Source organism: Elephantulus edwardii, unplaced genomic scaffold (assembly GCF_000299155.1).
Source record: "Elephantulus edwardii isolate Elephantulus edwardi_28Jun2011 unplaced genomic scaffold, EleEdw1.0 scaffold00004, whole genome shotgun sequence".
In the NCBI taxonomy this organism is placed as follows: Eukaryota; Metazoa; Chordata; class Mammalia; order Macroscelidea; family Macroscelididae; genus Elephantulus; species Elephantulus edwardii.
Window position 1 is genome coordinate 14981495 of NW_006399754.1, and position 14280 is coordinate 14995774.

Here is a 14280-nt window from a genome sequence, read left to right on the forward strand (position 1 = left end):
AAAAAAACCAACAAAATAGTGATAATAATTTTAAAAATCTTCCAAGTTGTCCTATTATGAAAAAAAAATGTGTCTTTACAATTTAGTCTTCTCCATTATGCCATTTTTAAGTTCATATTCAACTTGTGCGTTCTAATATTTGGTAAAAGAAAATACTGGCTCATTGCATTTTTCTCAGTTTCACTTCTGCTTGGTCTTTACATTTTATTAGAACTTTCTCTTGAAAAATGTCAAAAGATGTTCTTAACTTACCACCATGGATGGATTTATTTCAATTATACCAGATATTCTGGTAAGTGAAGTGATAAGGGGGGAAAATGGTTATATAAGTTCATGTGAAAATTGTGTGGGACATTAGATATTTCAGAAAATATAAGTTTATAACATTTCAAAGCATAACCCTAAGGAGTAAATAAATAACTCTGCTCTCCATCCATCTATTCCAGTAGAATGACAACATCATTAAAACCTGATGGGATTAAAACATGTGCCCGTAAAGTGGTCCATCTATTTCAGATGAGATGTTTAGTGAATTGAGTCCATTCTTAAAATAACCATTATTTCAAAACAGTATTAATACAGAGTAGGTTCCTATAATCCAAATGCCCATTGTTCCTACTTACTCTCCATTCTCTCTACAAACAGAGCCCTTATCTTTAAAGAAAATGATACATCTCTACTGACAGGTAGGAATGCGCTCAGGTCTTAAACCTATCAGAACTGAAGTGCAGGCTTTTAAAGATCTGTTGCTAAATTATTTAAAATTGACTGAACTAGAAAAATTCCAAAAGAGAAAATATACGTGGTTAAGTGACACAGAAATTTTATAAAATGTTTAGCATTGGAATATTTTTTAAATAAAACAAAACAAAAAAAAGTCCCAAACCAACACCAAAGAACCCTTGCCTGTATTTCTCCTTCCATATTCTCCCATCATGTCTCCAAACGTCAATTTGAAGCCTCTGGCCAAACCCCTTTTCACAAGGAATCTACTTGTGGCACTGGCACTGTAGGCACTAAAGATACAATGAAACTGACATCTGCTCTCAGAGACACGAGCCATAAATGTCCTCAAAGTGTATAGCGTGTGATGTCAGCCCAAGAGAACGGAAAAGCAGGAGGCAGAACAAAGTGAAAGTATCCTTAAATGACATTTTAATTGAAGGGCACACATGCACACTCATGGGCATGTATACACACACCCGCTCTCACACACAAACACTTGCTTTAGATTCAGAGCACTGGGTACAGAATTGGAATAGCATAAATTCAATTCTGTTAATGACATATGGTTAGCATAATTTTTAAAGAACTCGTTCTGACGTTCTTTTTTGCCAAAAGGTTATATTATCATTGATGCTATTTTCTATATCTCTGCAAACTCTCGTCATAATATAAGCAGGTTTATTCCCTTCCCCCCCCCAAAGGGAGTGGCTGTATAAACACATAAGGTGAAACAAAGCCATGTATGACCCCCTGTGCACTGTTGCCGTCTCTAAGAAGTGAAATTCTTTTCCCACCACTGCGACCTCAAATGATGCTCCTGGTAATTCCACCTCAAAACACACTTGAAATTAATGGAAAGTTGAATTACACCCACTGACTCTATTTTTTAAAATATTTTTACAAAGTAGCAAATTGTTTCTACTCAGTAAAAATGATGGATTCTTTTCTAGTGTGAAAAAATTAATGAGCAGATGGAATACCAATCCATTATTCATTAAAATATTGCACTAGGTTAATCCAGCAAATAAAAGTGGAGAATCAAGCAGATGGCCATTTATAGTTCTCTTGATTTCTTAAACTACTTCCTTAAATCCAGAAACCTTCCTATATTTTACTTGAAATGCACATCTCCTACCATATGCACAGTAAGCAAGCAATCATGTGACCTCATAAACTCTTCATATAACACAGTGATGCTTTTTATGATTTAGTTAAAGGAGTGCTATACATTTACAAAGCTAGTTATTCCCAGCCCCCCAGTATTGTGGGGATAATTTGAATTTCCGAGACTTAGTAGACCTCTGCTATCAGTATCTGGTCTGAATTTGGTCCAAGGAGACACATGGGTAACATTTCACAAAAGGAAGTGATCAGCTTTGTCTTAAACTCTGTGAAGTCTGCCAAGCATATGTTAAAGTATTACATACAAAGTGGTGTTTCTTTTAAGACAACACTTTTCTTATGCTGAGTGAAATATCTCAGACACAAACGAACAAATACCGCATAGTGACCCTACTGTAAAACAGGACTGACATCAGGGTTTGGGGGATACTAAGAAAAGAAAGGATAAAGAATATATACTGCATTGAAACAGATGATAGAGAGAACTATTTAAAAGGAATATATGATTAGAGGTATTATTTTTATGACAATATTCCAGGAAAAGAAATGCATAGTAAAATGGACTGTGGACTTGGGAGGTGGGGGGTATTGTATAACAATGAATTTTTTTTTTTCCTTTTCAAAGAGAAAAACAAACTGGGGCAGAGGAGTGGGCAGAGAGGAGAGGTGCAACAATAAATGAATGGGGAAATTAAATGGAAAGAATATGCAGCAAAAAAAAATGCTGCATTAAAAATAATTAGTAAAAATATACTATTAAAAATACTATTGTAAAAAAAATTAAATGTTGATCAGTAGTTCAGTCAAGTCGTGAATCAGTCAAGATTGGTTGAACTAATACTTTTGTGTGTGTGTGTGTATAAACTATTTATTAATAGACCTTATTAAGTCTAATAGTAGACTTATATCTTCTGGGACACACTCACAGAATGGTCCTGTGGCCAGTGGTCTTGGTGTGCTGGCCTCGAACTCGAAGGCCCCAGAAGTGGCGCAGCCCTCTGTGGGCACGGATCTCCTTCAGTTGCTCCAGGTCTTCACAGAGCTTGTTGTTTGACCCTGACTGTATTTCCCATTCTTTTCACCTTTTCACCTTTCCAGAACCAGTCTGGAATCTTGTACTGGTGTAGAGTCTGCAGAGTGGTGATCACACGCTCCACCTCATGCTCTCTGAGCTCTCCTGCCCTCTTGGTGAGATCAGTGTCTACTTTCCTAACACCACATAGTCATATCTTTGAATCGCAGTGATGGCAAAGGCTATTTCCTGCCTCCCATCAATGTTAGCTTTGAGGCCTCGCAAAATCTGCTAGAACTTCTCTGGGATCAGTAGATGCATGGTGGTGGAAATAATGGTGATGTGTAGGCCTCCAGTGGAAGCTGACCTAATGTTTTTAAGTAACAATATTTCAAAGCAAATAAAATTGTTTAGGAAATACTTAGACAACCTCTATTATAGACTTGAAACAGGATAGAGGGTCACCATGAGTATGACTCTTCTAGACAGCAGTGAAGAGAATAGCTGTTGTTGTTGTTATGTGCAGTGACCCTATGTTAATTAACTCTGAAACTTGCCCTATCCTGAGTCAATCTCTCTAATTGATCTAATTAATCTAACAGATCTAATCCCATTTCTCCAGTCACTGAGTCAGTCTATCTCATCCTAGGTCTTCCTCTCTTGCGCTGTCCCTCTACCCTCCAAGCATGATGTCCTTCTCCAAGGAACGGTCCCCCCTGGCCATACTTAATAAACTATGTAAGAGGGAGCATCAAAATCCTTGAGTCCAGGGAGCAGCTTCAATATACACATATTCTATGACCTATCAATTCTACTCCTAGAGATACAGTTAGCAAAAATGACTAAGTGTACTTACAAAGGCTTGGCTCTGAATATAGTTATACTATTTGAAACAACTGAAATCAAAACAACAAATATACTGTGGTATATATGCATATAATGGAATCACATAAGGAACGAAAATGCATGAGCTGCTGCTATGAGGTAAACTGGGGTTGCTGGGATGCTGAACCTTTTACCATTGGGGTTTCTAATGCCATAACGATTACACATGGTGGACAGTGTTTGGTGAAGCTCCCAGTTTAATACAGGTTTGGAAGCAGGAGTGGCATCCACTTCCTAAAGAACATGCATCTGGAAACTCTAGGAACTTTGAGAAATGATAGTTATTGAAAGGCTTCAGGTCTTTTGTTCATAGAATTGCTATGAGTTATGCTCAACTCGATGCTAATAAACAAGAATAACAACAATTTAAAAAAGAGTGAATGTCAAAACAAACTTGAACAAAAAAAGGAAAATGCAAGAACTTATAATTAATGAACTTCAAAGACTGTCAAAGCTAGTCTGCAGTAAAAGAAGTCAAAGGGTTGTTTCTTAAGGGGAAAGAGGGAGAGCAGTGACTGGGAGGAAGAAGAAGAAACTTAGGGTACTGGCCAATGTCCATTTCCTGACCTTAGTGGGGATTACAAGGATGGGCTCTTACTGTGGCTTCATAAAGGTGTATTGGCATGTACCTTTATGACCTGTGAATTTCTTGAGATGTGTGCTTTAATGTTTTAAAAAGTTTACTTTGGAAGAAAAACATAAAAGTGAAACAGAGAAGAACATTTTAGAGCAGTTCTTGGTTGGTATAAACATTTGATGAATTTGGCTGTTAACTGAGAATTTTGAGGTTCAAGTGTATCTCATTTAGTCTCAGAAGAATAATAACGTGGTAATCTAGTTCTGAAAAATCAGGTACTGAAAATTACCTGGATATAATTCTAGGCTGTTGCACAAGGTAACCATGAACCAGAAGCTATAAGATGAGAACTGCTATATGTGTCTGTGATGTGTATGTGTGTGTGTGTGGGGGGGTGAGGGTGTGTGTGCGTGTGTGTGTAAGTGTCAGTGTGGCTGTGAGTGTGTGTATGTTTGTCTGGGTGATTTTACGCCAATACCAAATATTGTCCAGAATCTATGTCATGGCTAATTCCAAGATTTAAATTTCAATTATCACATTTTAAAATATTTTTATATCACAGTTGTCAAACAATATGCTTATAGCAAATAATTTTAGATAAGTTAGATATTTTTCATCAAATATTTCAATCTCCCTATTTAAAAAAACCTTCCTCAATGATTTCCCACTAATATTTTTTACCAAGTTATAAAAAGTAGGGGATGTTTCATCTAAGCATTTAACTTTCCTTCTTTGGATAAAGACATTCTTAGTTTCCTTTTTTAAACAACCTGCACAATTATTTCTACATGGTCTAGGCACCCTGAAGCGCTGGCTATCTTTAATGAACCCTCGATGGCTCAAGTGCTATTTCCATTAGAGATGATTACTTTATGAAGGCACAGTTTCTTTAAGTATTATTTTGTTTTACATTGGTTTGCATACAAAAGTCACAAACACTGTGCTTCCTTGATCTCCATTGCGTTTGATGCATCCATCTCATCCACTAAGGAACACAATGTTATGCTGTCTATAGCTGACCCACATGTTGTAGGATGTTAGCAATCCTAGACTCAAAATATCTTTAGCCTGTAAGACCTGTAATTCTTACTACATGTTCCCTAGACTTCATGCCTGGTCATTTCTATGTGACACTAAAGACAAAAGCTCATGGACAATGTCTTGCTAATTTGTCTTGATCATTTTTGTTGTTGTTTAAGTGCCATCGAGTCATAGGCGACTCATAGCAACCCTATGAACGAAAGTCCTCAACACTTGTGTGACTTTAAATCTTTCTTCAGCTTCATAGGGTTTCCGGAGGCAAGCTGTTTACAGAAGTGGATGCCACTCCTGCTTCCAAGCTTCCAAGCTTGTTTTAATTGGGGAGCACCTCCAAACACTGTGTCACAGTGTTCAGCTTCACAGCAACCTCAAGTTACCTCTGTATAGCAAGTAGACACGCCAGTGCTATCTGACCTAGAATGTTTGACCAAAAACAATTAAAAACAGGCCTGAGGGCCACGTATTAGAGTCACCCACCTTTGGCTTGGTAGCATCACTTTTGGTCCACTAGGCCAACTGGTGTCCCTCTATGTTGTTAAGTGACGTTCTGACGTAGGTGACTCATAGCAACCCTATCCCTTACCCTTATCCTCCAGGTGTGGCCATCCATTTCAGTATTTTACCATTCTGGCATGCCCAAATGTTGGCAAACTCCAGGCCAGAGACCCCTAATTCACCCAGCAAGTCCGCGATGTGGCCACCCACCTGGGGCAAAAAGGAAGCCACAAAAGGCCCAGAGCTCCCCACTTGCCTCTCTTCCAGGCTCAAGAGGTCGCATCCATCCAGCTGCCAGTGAGACTCTTGCTCATTGCGATTTCATTTAATTCTACCAAGAGCTGAGCTATGGCACCTGGAACCTTTACACTGAAAGCTATCAGCCATGTTTTTAACTCATTTCTATCAAGCATCTTTATACGCCAGGCATAAATCTAGAAAGCAGAATGTTGTTGTGCAGCATCGAGTCAGAACTGATCCTTCGCTGACCCTCCAGTGGATTTATTTTTAATTTACTATTCATTTCAATGAAAATTTACAGAGACTTTGGATTTCCATTCATTCGTTGTTGCACTTTTCTCTCCTCCCACTCCCCCTCCCTTCCCAGTACACTACCCTCTTGTAAAAGTAAAAGAAAAATTCTTTCATTGTTTTACAATCCCTCCCCCAGGTCCACTCCACCATGTAGTCTTCGTTCTAGACTCCTGTCATGACAAAAATACCTAATCACATATCCCTTTTAAACAGTTTTCTCCCTCATCTCAGAGGAAGTTAGTCCCACAGGAGGGGGTTGCCTATCCTCTCCAGGAGCAGCTGGTGGCCGCAGACCATGGGCCTTCAGGACTGCAGTGCAGTTTCTTGCCACTAGGCCACCAGAGAACAGTTAACAAAACTGACCCAATATTGCACATCTGACATTTCTCTTGAAATGAGTGAAGGAAAGAAATATTAAGCAAGTAACAAGGAAAAGTCCACAGAGTAGCAGTTGGGTTGGTTTGGAGTGTCTCTCAACCAGGAGAAAATGTGCCCGTGGGGATATTTGGTGATACCTAGAATGTCAGAGATGATAGAGATGGCGGAGGACAGGACAGGGCTTCAGAATTTGCCGTTCATAGGATTTGTTATGAGTTCTAGTCCACTTGATGGCACATAACAACAACAAAGACCTCTTTAATTGTTCACAACTTAGAGTATCTACTAAATAAAAGCTGAGGATAATGTTAACCATGCTAAAATGTACAGGTCACCTTCTTACAGCATCAAAGACAACAAATCCAATGCAAAGGTCAACAATGTTAAGGTTGAAATACCATTTAAGACAGAAAAATAAGAAAGGTCTCTCTGAAAAGGTTTCACTAGACAAGCTCTAAATGTAGATGAAAAGTCAGATGAGAAAAATTTCGAAAAGAGAGTATTCAAAACTAAGGCGACAACAAGTGTAAAATTGTGAAGTTGCAAACAGTGTATAAACAAGGTAAAAAGACGGAAGGAGCTGAATTTAGTATGGAGAAGAGTGTGTTCAAGATTGGAGTGGCTAGTGGGAAAGTGATCATCTGAGGGTTTATAAGTCAAGGGAGGCCACTCTTTGGTCTGTAGGGAAATGCAGTGCTGGCCCAAAGTCGGAGCAGCCCTGATGGTTCTAATCCACCAGCGGTTCTTCGGAAAGATGGGCAATCTCCTCCCACATGACTTACAACCTTGGAAATCAAAGGGAAAGCCAGCTACGAGAGGTTCCACATCAATGACAATACGTTGAGTGGAGTTGACAAGTCATGGTCAGAAGTTTGGTTTTTTGGTTTTGTTTTTTTTTAATGTCAAAGAGAAACCATTAAAATGTTTTAATCTAAGAGATAGTACAATTAGATTTTGAGAAATTTGCCTTTTATGTGGAAAATAACTTATAGCAATGCAAAAAATGGACATGAGGTAAGCAGGAAGACTGCAGAAGTGGCTCCCGAGGGATGGGATGACGGACTGGCTGCATATATGTACAGGGTCACCAAGTGAAATGTGGCCTTCGGATGGACAATGGATAATTTTATTTTATGTAAGTATGTCTCACATAATGTTTGTGGTACACTTACATGAGAAAGTAAATATAAAATGATGCCATATTTGGAACATGAGCCAACCAGCTACATTTTCCAAATTAAAAAAGAAAAGGGTCTGCCTGAACAATTACTTCATCTGGGAGATGGATGCGTTCAAAAGCATATTGTTTATCTTGGAAATCAATTAAGTACTTAATCAATTTTGACATTTAAATCTCCCTCCCATTAGTTTAAAATCTAAAGCTACCTTCAAGATTTTTCTCTAATATCTCAGTGATAGTGGAAGTATATAAAATAAATTGGATTTTTATCTGCCTTTTAGTTATTGACTTACCATTCTTTGCTCCCATCACCCTGGAAATCCAAAGTTAGGATTTAGAGTAGGCTACTTCCATGGTATCAATTTTATTTCTACACTAATAAATTCACCAATTTCTATAGCCTCTTATACAATGTGTCTTAAATTATATACTCCCTTACAGATTCCATTATTCCCCTCTTACAAAGAACTGAGTCCTCACCATTCCTTTTATGGTTACTGGATTTTCTTAAGTCTCATCATTATGCCATTCTCCAGTTTAAAATAGTGTTTCCTGAATGGGGAAAAACACTTGGCAATTACACTTTACACAAGAGTCTCATACTGAAAGTTACAGAGTGTTACAGGACCTACACAAGGAAGAGGCTGATAATCTAATCAGGAAATGGGCAAAAGACATGAAAAGTCACTTTACAAAAGAAGACATTTGGATGGTCAACAGACACATAAAAAAAATGTTCGGAGAAAAGAGAGATGGAAATCAAACAACAAGACATTTTCTCACCCCAGTAGCAGCAGCAAAGTTTAACAGGACAATAAGCAAGAAAGGTTGGAAAGAATACAGATTTGTGTTGGAGAAGATGCAGCCAGAGTGCCCCTTGGAGGCAAAGATGATAAAACTTCATCTCACATCCTTGGAGCATGTTCACAGCAGTGTTAGTTACAACAACAAGAAAATGGAAACAGCCCAAATGCCCATCAATAGAAGAATGGCTTGAGAAATTGTGGCACATTCATGTAATACCGTGCTGAGCTAGGGAACAATGATCTCATAAAATATAACATGGGAGAGTCTAGAAAGCATTATGCTGAGTGAAATAATTCCATGTAATAAGGACAAATACTGAATAAGGTCATTAATGGGAAAATAGAAGGATAATTGAGCAAGAGGTGTATAAATGTTCGGGGGGGAGGGAAGGGAGAAATGGGCAGGGTGGTGGGTAGATGGAGTATGAAGGAATAGGAAGGACTCAATGGGACTTAAAAAGATAGGGTAATAATAAACATAGGTTAATAGTAATTATACAAAATACAATTTATTAAATGAAAATTGTCTAAAATGTACATGCATTGAACAAAATGTACATGAATGATTGTATGAAAATTTAAAAAAATCTTTTTAAAAGTTCCTCTTAAGTTAACAAATTGGAAACTGGTAATAGTAGGCTGTTTGTATTCAGTAAATATTTTTAATGTGACCAAGGCAGTATTTATAGGGAGCCCTGGTGTCTCAGTGTCAAGAAGCTGTGCTGTAATACCTAAGGCATGTGGTTAATTTATCAATTTATTTAAATTGACTAATTGTTTAAAAAGCTGGCCATGCCAAGAAGTATTTCTTTTTCAAAAAGAAACATGTGCGTCTTCCCTCATTTAGGTGACTCCGCCGGCATCTGAAGGTATGACTTGTTGAGTGACATTGAGTCAGAACGGACTGACTGATAGCTGACCCTCAAGCAGGTTTTCAGAGGTTGGAAAATGCACAGGAGGAGACAGTCTTCATTACTAGAATTGGATTTTACTCACATATTGTTGTTGCCAGCTCTGGAGGTCTCAGAAAGCTTTCTATATGGTCTCTGTCACCCACTGTATCAGTATCATGGAGCAGACATAATATACCACAAACTGAGATGCTTGAGACAACAGAACTCTATTGTCATACAGTTCTGGAAACCAGCAGTCTGAGTTCAGTGTATCAGCAGGAACACAGTTTCTTGGTTTGCATCTGTAATATACTTGGCTGTTTTCCCTCAATTTGCGTTCTTTCCCTCTCACAGAGGCCTTGTGGCATAAAGCATTACATGTTGGACTTTTAACTGAAAGGTGGGCAGTTTAAACTCACCAGCTGTTCTGTGGGAGAAAGATGAGGCTGTCTCCTCCTGTAAAGACCCTGACAGAAGGTCACACGCGTCTGAATGGACTGGGTGGACGATAGGTCAGGTTGGAAGGACACAGCGTAGACTGGAATGCAAGCCACCACCCTTCTTAGTATCATTTCATGTTAATAGAAAGCATCTTAGGATCCCATTTTGAAACAGTCACAATCAAAGTTATCAAAGGTTAAATTTCAACATAAATTTTGGGAAACATAAATCATAACATAACTTCAGTCCAGTTAAACTCTACTCAGTTCAGTCTATAATCTTCAATGATGCCATAGTTTTCCCCCTTCTCTCTACCCGTTGGCTTCTCTGTATATCATAGATCCAGTAGTTATTTGAGCCAAAATTGACATTTTCTCTTCTTCCATGGGGTGAGAGGTTTTTTTTTTTTAATTCCCATTTTAACTCCATTTTTAACAGTGTTTCTGGACAAACTTCACCAAGTTTGCTCATTACCTTGCTTTGCAATCTGCAAGTTACTATGCACATAGTCTCTAGATGTTTCTAGAAGTTTGCCTGATCACTCCAAGATGACGATGGCAGCTCCCAGAGGACATTCCTTGGCATTTCTTCCAGGAGCTCTGGATATCCCAAAAGCACTCAGGAAGTTTGCTGTTGCATGAAATAACTCTGCTGCAAACTAATAAGCATAGAAAGAGAAAAGCAGGCCTGGATTTCTTTCTTTTTCTAATGATGTACCAGTAGAGTTTGAAAGTGGTGATTTTTTTCTCTCGAGATTAACCATAAAAAAAGAGAGTGAGAGAAGAATCCCTGCATGCAATAAATAGAAAGTAAGAATGCTTTTCTAATGTCTCTATGTAATATAATTTCATAAAATCTCTCTATTAAACCATACTATCTCCTTTTATTCCACAGATAAATGTGGTTCTACGACCAATAAAAACTAAAAATTTCACTCCTACTTCTTATGATACTAAAATTAAGAGATTGAAAGTTCCTATCATTTTAGGATTTAAATGTTAAAGTCTTCAAATGAGGAAATAAAGCATTCTATGGGCTTGTACATATCGATTTAAATATGGGGAATATATGAAAAGCCAGCCTAAAAATAATTAGATATATTAGCAGTTGCCAAAAATCTATTTCACATGTTATGTAAAATATCCGTGAATTTTAAAGCATTCAATCATGTTCCTTAAATATATACATATATATTTGCTGTTGCTGTTGTTGTTATATGCCATCGAGTCACCTGCGACTCATAGTGACCTTGTGTACAACAGCTCTAAATTCTGCTCTATCCTGTGCCTGTCTTATAGTCTCTTAAACACCTACCACCATTACCCCAGTTACTGAGTCAATCAATCCATCCCTCCGAGAGTCTTCCTCTCTTGTGCTGTCCCTCGACCTTCCCAAGCCATCCTTCTCCAAGAACTGATGCCACCTTACAACATGTCCAAAGTACGTCAGGTGAAGCTTCAGAATCCTTGCCTGGTTTCACCCTCTCTAGGACGATCTTGCTCTTTCTCCTGGCAGTCCATGCTATATTCAATACTCTTCTCCAGCACCACAGCTCAAACGCACCAATTCTGCTTCTATCATCCCTAGTCATATGTTGTTGTAGATTACCTCCTAGTCAAGAACAACACATAGTGACCCTATGAACAAAAGGCCTGAAGCCCCTCTACACCTATTGACATTTATCAAAGTTCATAGTTTCCAGAGGCATGCCATTTAGGAAGTGGATGCCACCTCTGCTTCCAAATATACAAACATACATACATACATACATACATACATACATTTATAAACAAATGTTTCTTCAATTAAATACAAATTCATTTCACACAAAAATTCTTTTTAAAGACATTTTTAATAGCTAAAAGTGTAAAAAGGAATGAGTTAGAAAGAAAGCAACTCACAGTAGGTGTTATTAAACAATGTATGTTTTTCTAAATCATCTCTTCTTGATATACTCCCAGGGACACAAGGTATAAACATTTTAAATATGCTTACTGAGAACTCACCCATAACATATAAACATTTATACAAGCATACGCAACATCAACAAATGAAAAAAAGGTAGCAAAAATGTACTATTTAGCTGATTCCAGTACAGAGTTAATTAAAGCAACAACTCACTGCCTTTGAGTCAGAACCAACTCGTGACAGACATTCTCATAGGTTTTTCAGCATTGTTCTGAAGGCATTGGCAAAAAAATAAGGACTCAGGAATTCACTGAATAGCAATTGGCATGTTTCAACAAACAGACACAGCCCTGGACATAGTCACCAGTCTGTGGCAAGAAATTTAGAAGGTAGCTACATGGTCAATTGACTGGATAGCATCCATATTTCTGAGAGAGACAGAAGGGAGGGGGGAGTGGAGAGAGAGAGATCTTCCACAGAATATAAATATTGGGGAGGGGATCATATGCAAATAAAATCTTCCTGAAGGTTTTTCTACAACATCAAGAACAGTGCCTTAACAAGAAACTACTAGAAATTAAAACTGGATTCATCAGAGTCTGTGGCAAGAAGAGTATCTTTGCTAATGATAGAAGGATCTTGAGTGGAAGCAGAGAGTACCAGAAAGATATTTACTTTTGTTTTACTGATTGTGTAAAGGTATTTGACTGCATGTATTATAACAAATAAAGGGTAACATTGGAAATAACAAAAAATCCAGAACACTAAACTGTGGACATGCAAAATTTACACAAAGACCAAGAAAGTAGCCATTCAAAGACAACAAGGAAAGACTTGAAGCACTTGCTGCAGAAGATAAAAAACTACAGCCATCAATATGGATTACACATCAACATCAGGAAAAAACCCCAAATCCTCAACACCAGACCAAAAGGAAACATCATAACAGATGGGAAAAAAGACTCAAGTTGTCAACTATTTCATTTTACTTGGATCCACAATTAACACTCGTGCTAGCAGCAGTCAAGACATTAAAAAAATGTGTTACATTGAGAAAAATCAGCTTTCTGAGATCTCTCAAAAGTGTTAAAGACCAGTGATGTGCGTTTAAAGTCCAAGATGCACTTGATCTAAGTCATTATCTTTTCATTCTCTTCTTATATTTCTGTTAGTTGGAAAATGAACAAGGATGACTGAAGAAGGATTGATGCCTTTAATCTGTGGTGCTGGCGAAGAGTACAGAATATGTCATGGCCTTCCAAACAAATACAGTGAAACTTTGCCTCACATATTTTGGGTATGTTGTAAGGAAGAGCTAGTACTTGGAAAAAGACATCATGCTTAGAAAGGTGGAGTATCAGAGAAAGAAAAGAGATGGATTAGCACAGTAACAACAGGCTGGAATATATCGGATATCACTGAATGGCACAGGACAAGGTAAGGTTCAGATACGTTTTTCATAGTACTGTTATGAGCTGTGGTCAACTCAGTGGAACCAACGATAGCAAAACAACCCAAAAGTGGCCCTCTCACAGCTGGAACGCACCAGTGACTCTGCAAGAGAAAAACAGGCATTCTCCCCCACCCCTCCCACAGGATTTACAGACTGGAAAATCTACTGGAGGGGCAGCTATTTCTCTCTCAAAACGTTCTTAGAATAGGTAGGATGTTTGGTTCGCATTGCCATTTAAACCAACCAACAAGCCAATAACAAAATATTGTTAAAACAAATAATTAGTGCTGCTAACTCAAAAGATCAAAGGACATTTTTATAAACCAGGAAGCCCAAGCTCTAGTCCTTGCTGTGCCACAGAAAAATTGAATGATGTTGGGTGAGTTGAAGGTTCCCCTGGGAGTATTTCTAAAGTGAGGAGGGGGGATCTTAGACACTTACTAAGATCCTGTCTTCTATGTATATGATCTGGGTAATAAAAACCTATAATCTAGCTGAGTTAACTGTTTTTTATGATGACATCTATTTGTCATTGCCATGCTGGCTGGTTTAAATGGCAGTCTGTGCCAAATATTCAATCAATTCTAAGAAAGCTTTTTCGAGGAAATGAAAAGGCTCTTTGGAATGGAAACCATACACCACTAGTCACATCAAAAACTTACTAAAAGGAGTACTGGAATCAGAACCACCAGAATGCAATTAAAGAGAATGTTGACACATTGCTTCTAGGTTACAACACCCCCATGATACATCTTGAAGGATATGTACATGTACAGCCAAGCACAATCAATAAGAGTGCATCTGAATTCCAAAATCAATCTCCATAATA

The 14280-nt window shown here is 38.0% G+C and overlaps 1 protein-coding gene and 1 pseudogene across 1 annotated transcript in view; both read right to left on the reverse strand.

Moving 5' to 3' along the window:
- The window catches only part of HS6ST3 (heparan sulfate 6-O-sulfotransferase 3), a 1181693-nt gene that overhangs the window by 392582 nt on the left and 774831 nt on the right, over positions 1-14280 (reverse strand). The gene's annotated exons all lie outside the window — the stretch shown is intronic.
- On the reverse strand, positions 2771-3181 carry LOC102875839 (annotated as a pseudogene).